The sequence below is a fragment of the Cherax quadricarinatus genome, chromosome 14 (assembly GCF_038502225.1).
Source record: "Cherax quadricarinatus isolate ZL_2023a chromosome 14, ASM3850222v1, whole genome shotgun sequence".
NCBI lineage: Eukaryota > Metazoa > Arthropoda > Malacostraca > Decapoda > Parastacidae > Cherax > Cherax quadricarinatus.
Window position 1 is genome coordinate 30,700,505 of NC_091305.1, and position 17,794 is coordinate 30,718,298.

Sequence of the window (17,794 nt, forward strand, 5' to 3'; positions counted from 1 at the left end):
AGATACTTATTCTTTAAAAATATCTGTATTACCTTTTTCTTTCCTACTTAAGCACTGTTAAAATTCTCTTTTAATCATACATAATTTTCCCTTTTCTCCCAAACTACAAACTAGTGTATGTTCCTATTACACTACTTTGCAATACCTTGAACCATCCCTCACTAGCTAGTTTCAACTACCTCAAATAATATTCCTATAGTGATATTAATTGCTCAAACTTTATGCTATTAGGCAATTCCTACTCTCAGATTATTTTCATATCTTAGTGACTATACTGTGTGTGCAATTAGCATATATTTCAATTACATTATTGTTCAAGACTCTGAACTATCTTTTGCTAGCTACTACCAACTACCTCATATTATTTTTTACTTTTTATAGTACAATAAATTGCTCAACTTATTATATATAACAAATCAGATCTTACTCCCAAATCAGTATCATATCTTAGTTACTGTCTGCCAATTTAACTTTGTTTACCATTATTCAATTTAGTCCCTATATTTTTTCAACTTTATTTTAGCTTTATTATAGCTTTACATAACAACCTTAGTTCATATATTCACGATTGTTAAAAATAATCAAGGTGCTATTCTCAGGTGCTAAAGTATAATAAGTTCACTATTTTGCCATTATATTCCCTAGCTCATTTATTTGATTACCACTTTATTTGTTCACCACAAAATTTTTTTTTTAGTCCCTTTTATATTGTCTCCTTTATTTTAGCTTTAAAGAACTACCTTAGCTAAAATTTTTTACATTTGTTAAAATAACTCAGATGCTATTTTATAGCTTTAGAATATTTACTTTGTCTTATACTTAATTCTAACTATAGATTCACTACAAATCTTATGATAACAAGCATTGATCCTGATACCAACCTCTTATTGAATGACTTAAATGAATCAAACAGTAACTGTAATTACTACACAGCAGAACAATCAAAGGCACTTCTCAGAGCCAACAAAAACATAACTGTCTTTAACTACAATATCAGATCTTTAAGTAAACATTACGATGACCTCATAGCATTACTAAATTCCCTGCATTCCACTATTTCCATCATTACTCTCACCGAAACCTGGCTAAAGCCAGATGTCTATGCCATTCCTGGTTACACAACCATACACAACTGTAGGCCAGATCAACAGGGGGGTGGCACAGCTATATACTACTCAGACCAACTAGAATGTATCACTAATACTTGCACAAGGGATGAACATGGGGAATATATAATAGCTAAAGTCAAATCCAAATACAGTGGTCCCTCAATAATCGTCCATACTATTATCGAAATAGACGATTTTCGAATCAATTTTCCCGTAAGAAATAATGTAAATGCAATTAATCCGTTCTTGACACCCAGAAGTATTAAAATAAAAATTTTTTTTACATGAAATATAGATGTAGTACATAAACAATACAGTGGCACATGATGAATTAAACATTAACAGAATAACACTTACCTTTATTGGTGATTCTTCTTTGTGTATGGAAGACTGGAGAAGGAGACAGATTGGATTATTTACTGTTTGGAAGGGGAATCCCCTTCCGTCAACACCTCGGGTACCAATTGCTTTTCTGGGGTTACTTCTCTTCTCTGTTTCTTAATGCCACTAGGACCACCTTGAGAGTCACTGGAGTCCTGTCTCACAAAAAAACTGTCCAGAGAGCTCTGTTTCTGGCGTCTCTTTAAAACTTCCCTAAAATGGGCCAAGGCTCTGTCACTGTACAAGTTGCTGATATGACTTGCAACATCCTTCTCTGGGTGATGTTTCTCCATAAATCTTTCCATCCTACCCCACATTTCAAAAATCTCCTTAATTTCTGAAGAAGGCACCTTCTTCCATCTCTCTTCCTCCTCCTGTGCAGCAAGATTCTGAGCTGCGATCTGTTGCTCTTCCTGCTGAAGCTCTTGCAGCTCCTCAGTGGTTAGCTCTTCATTGTGGTCCTCCACCAACTATTCCACATCCTCCAAACTCACATCCAACCCCATGGAACTCCCCAGTGCAACAATAGAGTTCACAACTGACATAGGCTCATTATGGGCTGCCTCAAACCCTTCAAAATCCCTCTTGTGGACACAATCTGGCCACAGTTTTCTCCAAGCAGAGTTCAAAGTCCTGGTAGTCACTCCCTCCCAAGCCTTACCTATAAGGCTTACGCAATGGAGAATACTGAAGTGTTCTTTCCAAAAATCTCTTTGGGTCAAGTGAGTGTCTGAGGTCACATTAAAGCACCTTTCAAACATTGCTTTGGTGTAGAATTTTTTAAAGTTTGAAATGACTTGCTGGTCCATGGGCTGGAGGAGAGGAGTGGTATTCAGGGGCAAGAACTTTACTGTGATGAACCCAAACTCCTTCAGAATTAGGTCATCCAAGTTTGGAGGATGAGCAGGTGCATTGTCCATTACTAGGAGGCACTTGAGATCCAATTTCTTTTCCAGGAGGTAATTCTTCACACGAGGGCCAAACACTTCATTGAACCACTCGACGAAAATGTCCCTTGTGACCCATACCTTACTATTAGATCTCCAAAACACACACAATTTACTCTTCATAACATTGTTTTTCTTGAACACTCTGGGATTTTCAGAATGGTACACTAGTAACGGCTTCACTTTGAAATCCCCACTAGCATTAGCACAGAACATTAGCGTCAGCCTGTCTTTCATAGGCTTGTGTCCTGGCAGTGCCTTTTCTTCCTGAGTAATGTAGGTCCTCTTTGGCATTTTCTTCCAAAAGAGGCCTGTTTCGTCACAATTGAACACTTGTTCAGGTTTCAGTCCTTCAGTCTCTATGTACTCCTTGAATTCCTACATATATTTTTCAGCCGCTTTGTTGTCAGAACTGGCAGCCTCACCATGCCTTACCACACTGTGTATGCCAGTATGCTTCTTAAATCTCTCAAACCAGCCTTTGCTGGCCTTAAATTCACTCACATCACCACTAGTTGCAGGCAGTTCCTTTACCAAATCGTCATGCAACTGCCTAGCCTTTTCACAAATAAGCGACGTCATAAGACTATCTCCTGCTAATTGTTTCTCGTTTATCCACACCAATAATAACTTCTCAACATCTTCGAGTACTGGTGATCTCATTTTTGTCAGCATATTTACCCCCTTTGCAACAACAGTGTCCTTGATTTCCTTTTTCTTGGCTATGATGGAAGATATGGTTGTACGGGATTTGTTGTACATCCTGGCCAGTTCGCCCACACGTACGCCACTATCATATTGTTCAGTGATGTTTTTCTTAAATTCAATCATATTTCTCACCTTCTTTACCTAAGGCTTGGCACTAGGAGCTTTCTTTGGAGCCATGGTAGCTTATTTAGCACTTGCAAGCACTAAAATCAATGGAATATTATGAAATATTTCATTGGAGCAAGTGAGAGGACTGTCGCTCACTGGTAAACAATGGCACACTGGCTGGGAAGGGAAGGCCCAGGCGGCTTAGAGCGTGAGTACACGTCCCAGACGATGGACTATTAGCGAGTTAATGGACCATTTGCGAGCCAATGTTTAGACGAAATAACAGGACTATTTCCGAAATGGACGACTTTCAGACCGGACGATTATTGAGGGACCACTGTACCTACAAAAACCTCTCAAAGTGATAAACATCTACAGAGTACCACATTCATCATAGTGTTTGCCTAAGGACCTAATGTTGTAGTTAAGAACTGATAGACTTTTAGCATTGCTTAGGATAGTGCTGGCTTGTGATGCTGTGTAATAAAGGCAGTTACTTTCCAGTAGGTTTTGATTGGGTGTTAGATTATGGAGGTTTATATCAGGGTTGACGTGATCATTCATCTTCTAGGTTTAAATAGTGGTTATTTATATCCTGTATTGTGCGGTGAGTTCTAATACTGTTATCTGTAGTAGTGGGAAGTTTGGACAAGTATATAGCTAAAGCATTTTGGTCATATAGAGTATAGTCACTAATAAACATAATGAAGTTGATATTGTCTATGTGTTGTGCTAGAATGAGCTAAAGTACAACTAAGTATAAACTAAAATATAAAAATACAAATTAAAAATAGCACCAGATTCTCACTTGTATTTGCACTAAGGTCTTATATAATGAATTTGGTGTTGTCTATGTATTGAGCTAGAATGTGCTAAAGCACAACTAGGTTTAATCCAATATAAAAAATACTAGTTTAAAATAGCACAAGACTCTCACTTGTAATTGCACTAGGTCTAATATAAGTTGTTAACAAGAACTAGAGTATAACTAAATTTAATTTGACAAGACAAGATACACAAGTTGAGGTAGCAAAATAAAATATAAAATAATACAAAAAAAAAATAAAAATAAAAATGGCAATGACTTGGTTATAATATGAAAGCAAGATGGTACACAGGATAATATTAAAGTTGGAGTTGAATATATTTTATTTTTTTTATTATCACACTGGCCGATTCCCACCAAGGCAGGGTGGCCCGAAAAAGAAAAACTCCATCACTGTCTTGCCAGAAGGGTGCTTTACACTACAGTTTTTAAACTGCAACATTAACACCCCTCCTTCAGAGTGCAGGCACTGTACTTCCCATCTCCAGGACTCACGTCAGGCCTGCCGGTTTCCCTGAATCCCTTCATGTTACTTTGCTCATACTCCAACAGCACGTCAGGTATTAAAAACCATTTGTCTCCATTCACTCCTATCAAACACGCTCACGCATGCATGCTGGAAGTCCAAGCCCCTCGCACACAAAACCTCCTTGAATATACAAGCTTAAAAATTGGTAACAAAAGGTTAAGAAAAGCAAAATAAAGTTGGGTGATAAAGTCTACAATAAAATAGGGCAATTATAAAAAAGTATATAATAAAATTGGGTAATAAACTTAACAAATAAAAAGGGCAATAATAAAAAGTTTAAAATAGATTGGGCTATATAATAAGGTATTGGTAAAATTGGGCAAGTATAAGATTGGATAATTGACTCAAGACTAGAATAGTGTAATAATAAGACGAAAAGTTTACAATAAAGTTGGGCACTAAAATATAAAATAAAAATGGGCAATAATAAAAAGTTTACAATAAGGTTGGGCTATAATAGAGATTTTAAAATAAAATTGGGCGATAGAGTATTTTTTAAAGTGAGGTAGAATAACTGAGGACAAGCTATGGTTAGTTTCAATTAAAATAAGATAGAACAATGAAGTGGTAAGAAGTAAAAAAGGAGAGAGATTCTGTAGATATTAAACACAATTAAGACTATGAGGTAGAATGGTCATTGAATACAACAGTGACATTCAAAAGTAGTTGGGGTATTGGAAATTTTGGGGGGGGAACAAAATTTATGGCATTATAACATTAATGGTGGACAGTGGGTATTATCTGCATCTTACTCTGATTCTGCTAATCCAGCCTCACTTAGAAAAGTTTTAAGGTCATGTTCTGTGGAGATGAAGTATCTCTTCCCAGTGGGCTGTTTCCTAACTGCGATTTTTCCATCCCTCACAAAGCACTGATGGATTTTTTGGGCATAGCGTAATTTTCTTAGCCAATAAAGGAGGTTTTGTCTTGTTTTGGTAAGGTACTCGTTGACGTAAACATCAGTTTTCATAGAAACGGATGTTTTTAGTAGGTTATTTCTTTGTAGGCTAGTTTGCAATTTTAACAGCACTGTTCTTTTACCCGCTTGGTAGCCCATCAGTTTGCAATCCTTTAGGTCATCACTACGTATGTTAAGGCGAAGGTGGTCCTTGATAAGCTGTAGGGTGGTCTCCATGCAGGTTTCTTGGGTGACTGTGGGTGGGAGATGTTTGCTGTTAACTACAACAGCATCAGATAGCTGTTGTTGGTCATTATGGTCTTGGAAGTTGGTTATGACATTGGCAGGTTGTTGGTCCACTCTTGATCTTTCCTCTATAATGTTGGTAGTAAGTAGGGTGACTTGGTCTTTTAGCGTATTGATGGTGTCTAGGGACTGGGTGTGGGTGTTGCTTTGTTGTTCCAGAGTGTCTAGTTTATGTTCTAGAGCTGTGATCTTGCTGAGGTAATGTGCATTGGAAGCTTTTAGTTCCTGCATTTCCTGGGTTAGTTTGGTGATTGTGTGGTTCTGAATCATAAGGAGTTTAGCTATTTCTGGGTCGGTAATCTAATTAACATCAAATCCAAGGAAGGAGTTATCTTGGACTGTGGTGGTGGCCATGTTTGTTGTTGTCTGTCGTGTGTTGTGGTGGTGCTGGTGGGTGATGAGGATTGTGTCCTGGCTGGCAGTACGAGAAGTTTTCCTCATGATATTACTGGTCTCACCTTTGATGTTAGGAGCCCTTAGCTGGTTACTGGATCTTCTTTTAATGCTCTGACCCTTGTCCATTGACTGCAGCTTCATATGAATAGTAGGCGATGGGTAAGTAAGTAAGTAAGTAAGTAAGTAAATTTATTCAGGTATACACAATACAGTTACATAGAATTATCATACATAGCAGCATATGTGTAGAGAACCTAGGATAACCCAAAAAAGTCAGACAGAGTGACTTATTTCCATTGGGGTGAATGTTGTGGTATATCACTTCAGTGGCAGCGGGGCAGGAGGTGGTAATACGAGTCCTATTAGTTGGTAATTTGTGTACTTTTGGGTGGTTTCTGCAGTTGATTTATATCATTCTGGGTATCCACACATGTTAGTGTTATGTGGGTCTTGATTAGGCCATCACAGGGCTGCTGGGAACCTCAGATAGAAGTAAAAATAGAGGACAAGGTTCCAGTTGCCGCTTGCCTCTGCCGCCGCTGTAAGTAGGTGTAAGTAAGGCCTCACCTAGATTATGCAGTTCAGTTCTGGTCTCCATATTACAGAATGGACATAAATTCGTTAGAAAACATTCAGCGTAGAATGACTAAATTAATACATGACATTAGAAATCTTCCTTATGAAGAAAGATTGAAGACTCTTAACCCTTTGACTGTCGCAACCCCCAATCCTGAGGTGTCTCCTGGTGTCGCAAAATTTAAAAAAAAAAAAAATATTTTTTCTTATGAAATGATAGAGAATCTTTTCCTGATTGTAATGACACCAAAAAAAAACGAAATTTGATGGAAAACTGACGGAATTATGCTCTCGCGAAGTTAGCGACCTTGGCGCTGTTTACAAATCGGCGATTTCGCCCACTTTCAGCCCTATTTTCGGCTAATTCCATTGTTCCAATCGCCCAAATTCATAGCTATTTCTTTAGAACTCCATTTTTTCTATCGATTTAGTACAAGAAACTGCCCATTTACCGATTTCAACTACCTAATAATGTGGTCAGAAATTTGCAATTTGGTCAATTTCACAAAAACTAAAAAATATGACAATTTCAAAATAAGGTCCAGAATGAACAATGCAGACATTCCTGGCTCTAAAATAACATTTTCTTTGCTCATCAGTCATGTCTCCAGGCCCCCCTGATATTACTCTTGCTTTCTATTTTGAATTTTTATTCAAACAAAAAATAGAAGACTTACTATTATGCAGACTACTGCAATACTGTAATAATTGTATAAATAACATCAACCTATTCATGACTGCATATTAGAATGGCTAGTTGGACATTTATTGGACAATGGCATCATTTGTTTACTTTTGAACATTGGCAAAAATCAAACATTTCCCCTACTTTGAGCTCCATTTCCAGGTTCTTTTTATAGTAAAATCAGTCAAAATCACCTCTATTTATATAATATGTTTCCATTCTATCAAATGAGATCAAGAAAACGAGAATACAACCATAAATACTATACGAAAATAGACCACAAAGTTGGCATTTTAATTAAAAAAAACGGTCGGAGTTTTTTTTTTCTCATTATTTACTGCGTGCTCCAGGATTTTTTTATATGGTGCACACTGACCACACAGACCCATTCTCTCACATGTGGGCCTACCAGCTTTCTCCTGCTTGATTTGAAGTCGCTAGAATTTATGAGTATATATACGTCAAACACGGTACCCCGTAAGACGTATATATACGGCCGCGACAGTCAAAGAGTTAAATTATATTCGCTCGTTAGACGAAGAATGAGTGGAGACATGATCGAAGTGTATAAGTGGAAGATGGGTATTAATAAGGGGGATATTAATAAGAGTCTTGAGGATATCTCTCCAAGAGAGAACCCGCGGTAATGGATTTAAATTAGACAAGTTTAGATTTAGAAAGGACATAGGAAAGTATTGGTTTGGAAATAGGGTAGTTGATGAGTGGAACAGTCTACCTAGTTGGGTTATTGAGGCTACGACTTTGGGTAGTTTCAGATTTAGGTTGGATAAATGTATGGGTGAGAGGGGTTGGAGTTGAGTGGGACTTGCAAATGAGTGGATAGAGTTACCAGACCTTATTTCTTGGGTAGCATTGAAAATTGGGTTGGGCAAATGTTTTGTTAGTAGGATGGATTGTAAAGGACCTGCCTAGTATGGGCCAACAGGCCTGCTGCAGTGTTCCTCCTTTCTTATGTTCTTTTGTCAGACTTGGACCATTTACAAGTCGCACAAGAGAACACAAGAACATTGCAGCAGGCCTACTGGCCCATGTGAAGCAGGTCCAGTTCTTCCACCAGCTTAAGCCAATGCCTTAACCTAGTCAGGTCAGGTGACATTCACTTAAGGAAGGTGCATGGCATCTGACCTAGTAGCACAAGCTAGTCAGGTCTAACTCACACCCACTCATGTATTTATCAAACCTATTTTTAAAACTATACAACATCTTAGCTTCTATGACAGTACTTGGGAGTTTGTTCCACTCATCCACAACTCTATGACCAAACCAGTGCTTTTCTATATCCTTCGTGAATCTGAATTTTTCCAACTTAAGGCCATTGCTGCAAGTCCTGTCTAGGCTAGATATTTTTAGTACGCTATTTACATCCCCTTTATTAATTCCTGTTTTTTATTTATACACCTCAATCCATATCCCCCTTAATTCTACACCTTTCTAGAGAGTGCAGATTCAGGGCCCTCAGTCTGTCCTCGTAGGGAAGATTTCTGATACATGGTATCAGCTTTGTCATCCTCCTTTGTACCTTTTCCAGTGCATTTATATCCATTCTGTAATACAGTGACTAGAACTGAGCAACTTAATCTAAATGAGGCCTAACCAATGATATACAGATTTGAAGAACAACTTGAGGACTTCTTTTATTTATACTTCTTAATATGAAGCCTAGGATTCTGTTAGCTTTGTTGTGAACACTTATGCACTGTTGTCATGGTTTCAGATTACTGCTAACCACAACTCCTAAATCCCTTTCGCAATCAGTTGTATTAAGATCTACATTATTTAGTTTATATGTGGCATGGTTATTTTCCTGTCTGACATTTAGAACTTTGCATTTGTCTATACAGTGGAATCCCAATTTTCATACTTAATTCGTTCCAGTAGCTAATACTAAAGTCGAAATGTACTAAAGTCGAAGCAATATTTCCCATGAGAAATAATGTAAATCCAATTAATCCGTTCCAGACACCCAAAAATATTAAAAAAAAATACATTTTATAGATTAATTATAGTTTTACATATACACAACAAACATAAATAGTACTAAAATTAGTAGTAGATAAATAAACATTTAAAATAACATTTTTACTTACCTTTATTGAAGACTGTTAATAGCATCTGGAAGATAGGGATGAGGAGTGAGGGAGGGCTTAGTATTTAGAAAGGGAATCCCCCTCCATAAGGACTTTAGGTACCAAGTCCTTATCTGGGGTTACTTCCCTTCTTTGTCTTTTAGTGCCACTAGGACCAGCTTGAGAGTCACTGGACCCCTGTCTCACAAAATAACTGTCTTCAGTCCTCTGCCTCTGGTACCTCTTAATGCTTTCAGGGTCGACAGGCCCTCTCAGAGACTTGTTCTCAGGGTCGGCCAAATTTAAAAAAAAATAATTTTCTTATGAAAAATAGAGAAGCTTTTCCCGATCATAATGACACCAAAAGTATGAAATTTGATGGAAAACTTATGGAATTATGCTCTCACGAAGTTAGCGGTCTCGACGATGTTTACGCATTGGCGATTTTGCCCACTTTGAGCCCTATTTTTGGCCAACTCCAGTGTACTTGTCAACAAAAATCATAACTATTTTGCTAGAACTCCATTTTTTCTATCGAATGAGAACAAGAAACCACCTATTTACCGATTTCAACTATCCAATACAGTGGTCAGAATTTAGCAATTTTGCCAATTTCACACAAATTTCAAAAGATGCCAGTTTCCCAATAGGGTCCAGAATAAACAAAAAAGACATTCCTGGCACTAAAATAACATTTCCTCTGTTCATTGGTCATGTCTGCACGCCCCTCTTACATTCTTTTGCTTTCCACTTTGAATTTTTATTTTCACAAAAAAATAGATTTACTGTTATGCAGACTACTGCATTAGTGTAGAAATGGTATAAATAATATCAGTGCATTGGTGAAAGAATATTAGACTCACCAGTTGACGTGTATTGGATGCATAGCATTATCTGTTTACTTTTGAATTTTGGTAAAAATCGAACATTTCTGCTACTTTGAGCTCAATTTCAAGTTACTTTTCTTTGTAAAACCAGTCAAAATCATCTCAATTTCTGCAATATGTATTCTATTCTATAAAATGAGACCAGGAAAACTAGAATACAACAATAAATACCATATGAAAATACAGTGCCAAGTCGCTGTTTTAATCCAAAAACATGGTCAGTTTTTTTTTCTCATTACGCACTGTGTGCTGCAGGATTTTTTTATACCATGCACACTGACCACATAGACCCATTCTTTCATATGTAGTCCTACCAGCTTTCTCTCACTAGATTTGAGGGCGCTAGAATTTAGGCGTACTAGTACTTCAAAAACCCTGGTGCATAAGCCATACTAGTACAGCCAAAACCCTGAAAGGGTTAAGATTTCCCTAAAATGGGACATGGTTCTGTCACTGAACTTATTGCAGAGATGGCTTATTTCAGCTTGGTCAGGGTAATATTTTTCAGCAAATGCCTGCACCCTATTCCACATTGCACAAATCTCCTTAGTCTCTGAAGAAGGCACCTCACCCACACCCTCTTCCTCCTCTTCTGAAACAAGTTTGTCAGCTGTGGCTTGATGCTGTTCCAGATGCAGCTCTTGGAGCTCTTCAGTGGTTAGCTCTTCCCTGTGGTCGTCCACTAACTCTTCCACATCCTCGCCACTCACCTCCAACCCCACGGACTTCCCCACTGCCACAATACTTTCCACAACAGGCAGAGGGTCGGCAGGGTCAGGGTCAGCTTCAGACCCTTCAAAATCCCTCTGTAGGACACAATCTGACCACAATTGTCTTCAAGATAGCGTATTTCACAGTTGTACTTAATAAACAAGCACCAAACACAATGAATTAATTGTAAAATGTTTGGATGAGCATGCAGGTTAGTGTTCACTCAAGCATAAATAATGCCAGACTGGCTCACGACGCCTGTGCCAGGGAAACGGGCAAGTGGACAGGTCTGGTATGTGGTACTAAACATGGGGCACAATACAAAACTCATTGCAAAATTGAGCCGAAAAAACTGGTCTAAACTAGAAGCATATGATACTCAGGTTTCCACTGTATTAAACTGCATCCTGGAGTGCTCTAATGTCCTCATTAGAATGAACTGGACAGCCTATTTTGGTGTCATCAGCAAATTTGCTTATGTCACTATTTATTCCCTTATCTATGTTGTTTATGTAAATTGTGAACAAGAAGGGGCTCAATACTGACCCCTGTGGAACACTGCTTGTGATGTGCCCCCTTTTGTGATAGAAACACAGGCCTTATCTCTAGGCTTTATTGAACATAGAATCTTCATAGTACTTCTGCAACAACAAAAGAAAATAATGACTAGCACATCTAATAATTGCTCATGCAGGAACGGTGATGTAAGGTGCATATGTCTTGAGAAAAGCTATAACTACAGGCCACATATTTTAACCCTTTGACTGTCGAAAGGCCCAATCCTAAAGTGTCTCCTGGTGTCTTAAAATATTCGAAAAAAAAAAAATTCTTATGAAAATGTTAAGATTATTTTTCTGATTGTTTTAGCCAAAAAAATAAAAAATTTCCCATCAGTACTTACCCAGATATAGAGGCATAAAGTTTGCAGAAAATGAGCCGTGTATGGCAACAGCAGCGACTGCCACTCACCCTGTAAACTTTGGTTTACTTGTATTTGAAGGTTTTTTTTTTTTTTCACTATTTTATTTTTTCACATAACTTATGTGGCCTGTGAGACCAAAGTAAAGTGCAATGTACATATATACACTTGTTGTATACAACACAATAAGCACACAAACATAATTATCAATATATTGTTTACAAAACTTGTTTACAAAAACAAACAATACAAAAAAAAATTATTACTATTTTTCTATAATATATATACCAATATACAGTCACTGGACATATTCCTAGAAGTTCTGCAGCTTGTGGAACTCTTTGAAACATGGTGTCATACACAATGGTATTTTAACCCTTTGACTGTTTCAGGCCCCTCTCTGAAACTGTCATTCTATGTCGCCAAATATTCAAAAAAAAAAAAAATTATTTTTTTTTCTGAAAATGTTAAGATTATTTTTCTGGGTGTTTTAGTCCAAAAAAAAATTTTTTGCCATCGGTACTTACCGAGATATAGAGCCGTGAAGTTTGCAGAAAATGAGCCGCGTATGGCAACAGCGGCGACTGCCGCTCACCCGGTAAACTTTAGTTTACTTGTAATTGAAGGTTTTTTGTTTTTTTCACTATTTTATTTTTTCACATAACTTATGTGGCCTATGAGACCAAAGTAAGGTGCAATGTATATATATACACTCGTTGTGTACAACACAATAAGCACACAAACATAATTATCAATATATTGTTTACAAAACTTGTTTACAAAAACAAACAAACAAACAATCATCCTCCTCCTCATCATCCTCATCATCATCATCATCCTCCTCCTCCTCATCATCATCATCCTCCTCCTCATCATCATCATCCTCATCATCATCATCATCCTCCTCATCCTCCTCATCCTCCTCCTCCTCCTCCTCCTCATCATCATCATCATCATCCTCCTCCTCCTCCTCCTCCTCCTCCTCCTCCTCATCATCATCATCATCATCATCATCATCATCATCATCATCATCATCATCATCATCATCATCATCATCATCATCATCATCATCATCATCATCATCATCATCATCATCATCATCATCATCATCATCATCCTCCTCCTCCTCCTCCTCCTCCTCCTCCTCCTCCTCCTCCTCCTCCTCCTCCTCCTCCTCCTCCTCCTCCTCCTCCTCCTCCATCTCCTCCTCCTCCTTCACCTCCTCCTCCTCCTCCTCCTCCTCCTCCTCCTCCTCCTCCTCCTCCTCCTCCTCCTCCTCCTCCTCCTCCTCCTCCTCCTCCTCCTCCTCCTCCTCCTCCTCCTCCTCCTCCTCCTCCTTGTGTGCGAGTGTGTGGCTTATAATTGTTTTGAGCCAGAAGTCGGCAGCTGTCAAAGTGACATATTGTCTCATTAGTCACTACCCCTACCGCCTGTCAAAACAATGGGGTCGGATGCTGCTTCCCCTCCTCCATTCTATCTAATTATCTTTCTCCCTCATTCTATATCTTTCAATCTGTCTCTCTTTCTATCTGTCTGCCTATCTCTGTCTCACAGGTACACATAAATACACGTATACATAGTGTAAATTACCTAGGATAACCCAAGAAATCCAGACAAAGTGCTATACTCTGCTTGAAGATGTGAGTAAACGTGATGACACAGTCTTGTGGCTCTCTCTGAGACAGAGAGCTAGATGGACAGACAGGGAGCTTGACAGACAGACAAATAGACAGACAGAAATGTTTGTGTACCAGCAAAAACAAAGGGAGGGCGATGGTCATGTAATATTACCCTCCTTTACTCTCATCAAAGTCAGCTCTTATCAGATGTTATCTCTCCTTATCTTGTCACTGTCATGGGGTGGACTTTTTTTTTTCTTGCTTCAAGGGAACAATATTATTACATCTTCTTCTTCCTCCTCCTCCTCCTCCTCCTCCTCCTCCTCCTCCTCCTCCTCTTCCTTCCCTCCTCCTCCTCCTCCTCTTCCTTCCCTCCTCCTCCTCCTCCTCCTCTTCCTCCCCTCCTCCCCCTCCTCCTCCTCCATTGCTTTTGGTCTCAAACTCCTCCAAATCATGAAATTGATCTTCACTGACACTTCCATCTGTGTTAGAGCATCACTTGGGAAGAGAAGAGTCCCAGATTTGCTGGGGAATCACATATTTCTTACTGCTAGACATGCTGAAAAAGGACAACTGAAATGGCATTCCCACAATGCACCACTGGCTCCCCGATTTTTTTTATATGGTGCACACTGACCATGGAGACCCATTCTCTCACATGTGGGCCTACCAGCTTTCTCCTGCTTGATTTGAAGCTGCTAGAATTTATGCGTATAAATACGTCAGAAACATTGGCTGGTAAGACGTATTTATACGTCGGAAACAGTCAAAGGGTTAAACTCCTCACACATAAAACCAGTGTGTGTGCATTTTTGTGGAAGTTTTTTTTTTTATATGCAAAGACAAAACACCTCGTCTGAGCAGTTTTCTTCAAAGTATTAGCAGGCAGTTGTGTTATGTAGTTATCCTAGGTAAATGGTCGTGTGTCATCATTCCTTCCTTCCTGCATTCCTTTCCTACCTTCCTTGCTACCTTCCTGCATTCCTTTCCTACCTTCCTTGCTACCTTCCTGCAATCCTTTCCTACCTACCTTCCTGCATTCCTTTCCTACCTTCCTTCCTACATTCCTTCATCTTTCCTTACTTTTTTACTTCCTTTCATCTTGTCCTTCCTTCATTCCTGCCTTCCATTCTTCCTTCTGGTTTCTGTAATATATATACACATATATAGTAACTAGATACTTTCATATAACTGCTATTATGTTCATTCAGCAAGCTTGTCTTGTGTGTGAGTGCGTGGCTTATAATTGTTTTGAGTCAGGAGTCCACAGCTGTCAAAATGACATATTATCTCATTACTCACTCCCCCTACTGCCTGTCAAAACAATGGGGTCGGATGCTGCTTCCCCTCCATTCTATCTAATTATCTTTCTCCCTCATTCTATCTCTTTCAATCTGTCTCTCTCTTTCTATCTGTCTGTCTGTCTCTGTCTCACAGGTACACATAAATACAAGTGTACATAGTGTAAATTACCTAGGATAACCTAAAAAATCCAGACAAAGTGCTATACTCTGCTTGAAGATGTGAGTAAACGTGATGATGACACAGTCTTGTGGCTCTCTCTGAGACAGAGAGCTAGATGGATAGACAGAGTGCTTGACAGACAGACAAATAGACAGACAGAAATGTTTGTGTACCAGCAAAACCAAAGCTAGGGGGATGGTCATCTAATCTTTTCTTATCAGCTGCACCCTCCCCCACCCTCGTTTACGCTCATCAAACGTCAGCTCTTATCAGATGTTATCTCCCCTTATCTTGTCACTGTCATGGGTGAAATGTTTTTCATGCTTCAAGGGAACATATTATTATTATTATTACTTCTTCTTCTTCTTCTTCTTCTTCTTCTTCTTCTTCTTCTTCTTCTTCTTCTTCTTCTTCTTCTTCTTCTTCCTCTTCTCTTTCTTCTCTTCTCTCCTCTCTTCCTTCCTTCCTTCCTTCCTCTCCTTCCTCCTTCCTTCCTCCTCCTCCTCTCTTCCTTCTTCTTCTTCTTCTTCTTCTTCTTCTTCTTCTTCTTCTTCTTCTTCTTCTTCTTCTTCTTCTTCTTCTTCTTCTTCTTCTTCTTCTTCTTCTTCTTCTTCTTCTTCTTCTTCTTCTTCTTCCTCCTCCTCCCTTCTCCTCCTCCTTCCTCCTCTTCCTCCTTCTTCCTCCTCCTCCTCCTTCCTCCTTCTCCTCCTCTTCTTCCTCCTCCTCCTCTTCCTCCTCCTCCTCTTCCTCCTCCTCCTCTTCTTCCTCCTCCTCCTCCTCTTCTTCTTCTTCTTCTTCTTCTTCTTCTTCTTCTTCTTCTTCTTCTTCTTCTTCTTCTTCTTCTTCTTCTTCTTCTTCTTCTTCTTCTTCTTCTTCTTCTTCTTCTTCCTCTTCTTTCTTCTTCTCTTCCTCTTCTTTCCTCCTTCCTCCTCCTCCTCCTCTTCTTCCTCCTCCTCCTCTTCTTCCTCCTCTTCTTCTTCTTCTTCTTCTTCTTCTTCTTCTTCTTCTTCTTCTTCTTCTTCTTCTTCTTCTTCTTCTTCTTCTTCTTCTTCTTCTTCTTCTTCTTCTTCTTTCTCTTCCTCTTCTTCCTCTTCTTTCTCTTCCTCCTCCTCTTCTTCCTCCTCCTCCTCTTCTTCCTCCTCCTCCTACTCCTCCTCCTACTCCTCCTCCTTCTACTCCTCCTCCTTCTACTCCTCCTCCTTCTACTCCTCCTCCTTCTCCTCCTCCTCCTCCTCTTCCTCCTTCTCCTTCTTCTTCTTCTTCTTCTTCTTCTTCTTCTTCTTCTTCTTCTTCTTCTTCTTCTTCTTCTTCTTCTTCTTCTTCTTCTTCTTCTTCTTCTTCTTCTTCTTCTTCTTCTTCTCTTTCTTTCTTTCTTCTTCTTTCTCTTTCTCTTCTTCTTCTTTCTTCTTTCTTCTTTCCTCTTCTCTTCCTTCCTCCTCTCTTCCTTCCTCCTCCTCCTCCTTCCTCCTCCTCCTCCGCTTCCTTCCTCCTTCCTCCTCCTTCCTCCTTCCTCTTCCTTTCCTCCTTCCTCCTTCCTCCTCCTCTCCTCCTCTTCCTTCCTCCTTCCTTCTCTCTTCCTCCTCCTCTTCCTTTCTCCTCCTACTACTCCTTCCTCCTCCTCCTCCTCCTCCTCCTCCTCCTCCTCCTCTCATCCTCCTCATCTCCTCATCTTCCTCATCCTCCCCCTCCTCCTCTCATCCTCCTCATCCTCCTCCATCCTCCTCCATCCTCCTCCTCATCCTCCCCATCCTCCTCCCCTCATCCTCCTCCTCATCCTCCTCCTCATCCTCCTCCTCTCATTCCTCCTCCCCATCCTCCTCATCCTCATCCCTCCCCTCCATCCTCCCCATCCTCCTACTACTCCTTCCTCCTCCTCCTCCTCCTCCTTTCTCCTCCTACTACTCCTTCCTCTTCCTCTTCCTCTTCCTCTTCCTCCTCCTCCTCCTCCTCCTCCTCCTCCTCCTCCTCCTCCATCATTCTTCTGGTATCCTGGGCATTGCTTTTGGTCTCAAACTCCTGGACATCATGAAATTGATCTTCACGGACACTTCTATCTGTGTTAGAGCATTACTTGGGAAGAGGAGTGTCCCAGATTTGCTGGGGGGTCATGTATTTCTTACCGCTAAGCATGCTGAAAAAGGACGACTGAAATGGCATTCCCACAATGCACCACTGGCCCCCCCAATTTTTTTTATATGGTGCACACTGACCATGGAGACCCATTCTCTCACATGTGGGCCTACCAGCTTTCTCCTGCTTGATTTGAAGCCACTAGAATTTATGCGTATAGATACATCAAACACGGTATTTCCTATGACGTATTTATACGACCGCGACAGTCAAAGGGTTAAATAAAGGGGACATTAATAAGGTCTTGAGGATGTCTCTCCAAGAGAGAACCCGCAGTAATGGATTTAAATTAGACAATTTAGATTTAGAAAGGACATAGGAAAGTATTGGTTTGGAAATAGGGTAGTTGATGAGTGGAACAGTCTACCTAGTTGGGTTATTGAGGCTAGGACTTTGGGTAGTTTCAGATTTAGGTTGGATAAATATATGAGCCTAGGTAGTAGGTTGGTAGACAGCAACCGCCCAGGGAGGTACTACCGTCCTGCCAAGTGAGTGTAACACGAAAGCC

At 39.7% G+C, this 17,794-nt stretch overlaps 2 protein-coding genes across 5 annotated transcripts in view; both read left to right on the forward strand.

Annotated features, from left to right (window-relative positions):
- The window catches only part of LOC128696308 (synaptic vesicle glycoprotein 2C-like), a 494,702-nt gene that overhangs the window by 434,834 nt on the left and 42,074 nt on the right, over nt 1-17,794 (forward strand). The gene's annotated exons all lie outside the window — the stretch shown is intronic.
- LOC138852687 (uncharacterized) overlaps nt 1-17,794 on the forward strand; it is a 335,885-nt gene that overhangs the window by 276,017 nt on the left and 42,074 nt on the right. The gene's annotated exons all lie outside the window — the stretch shown is intronic.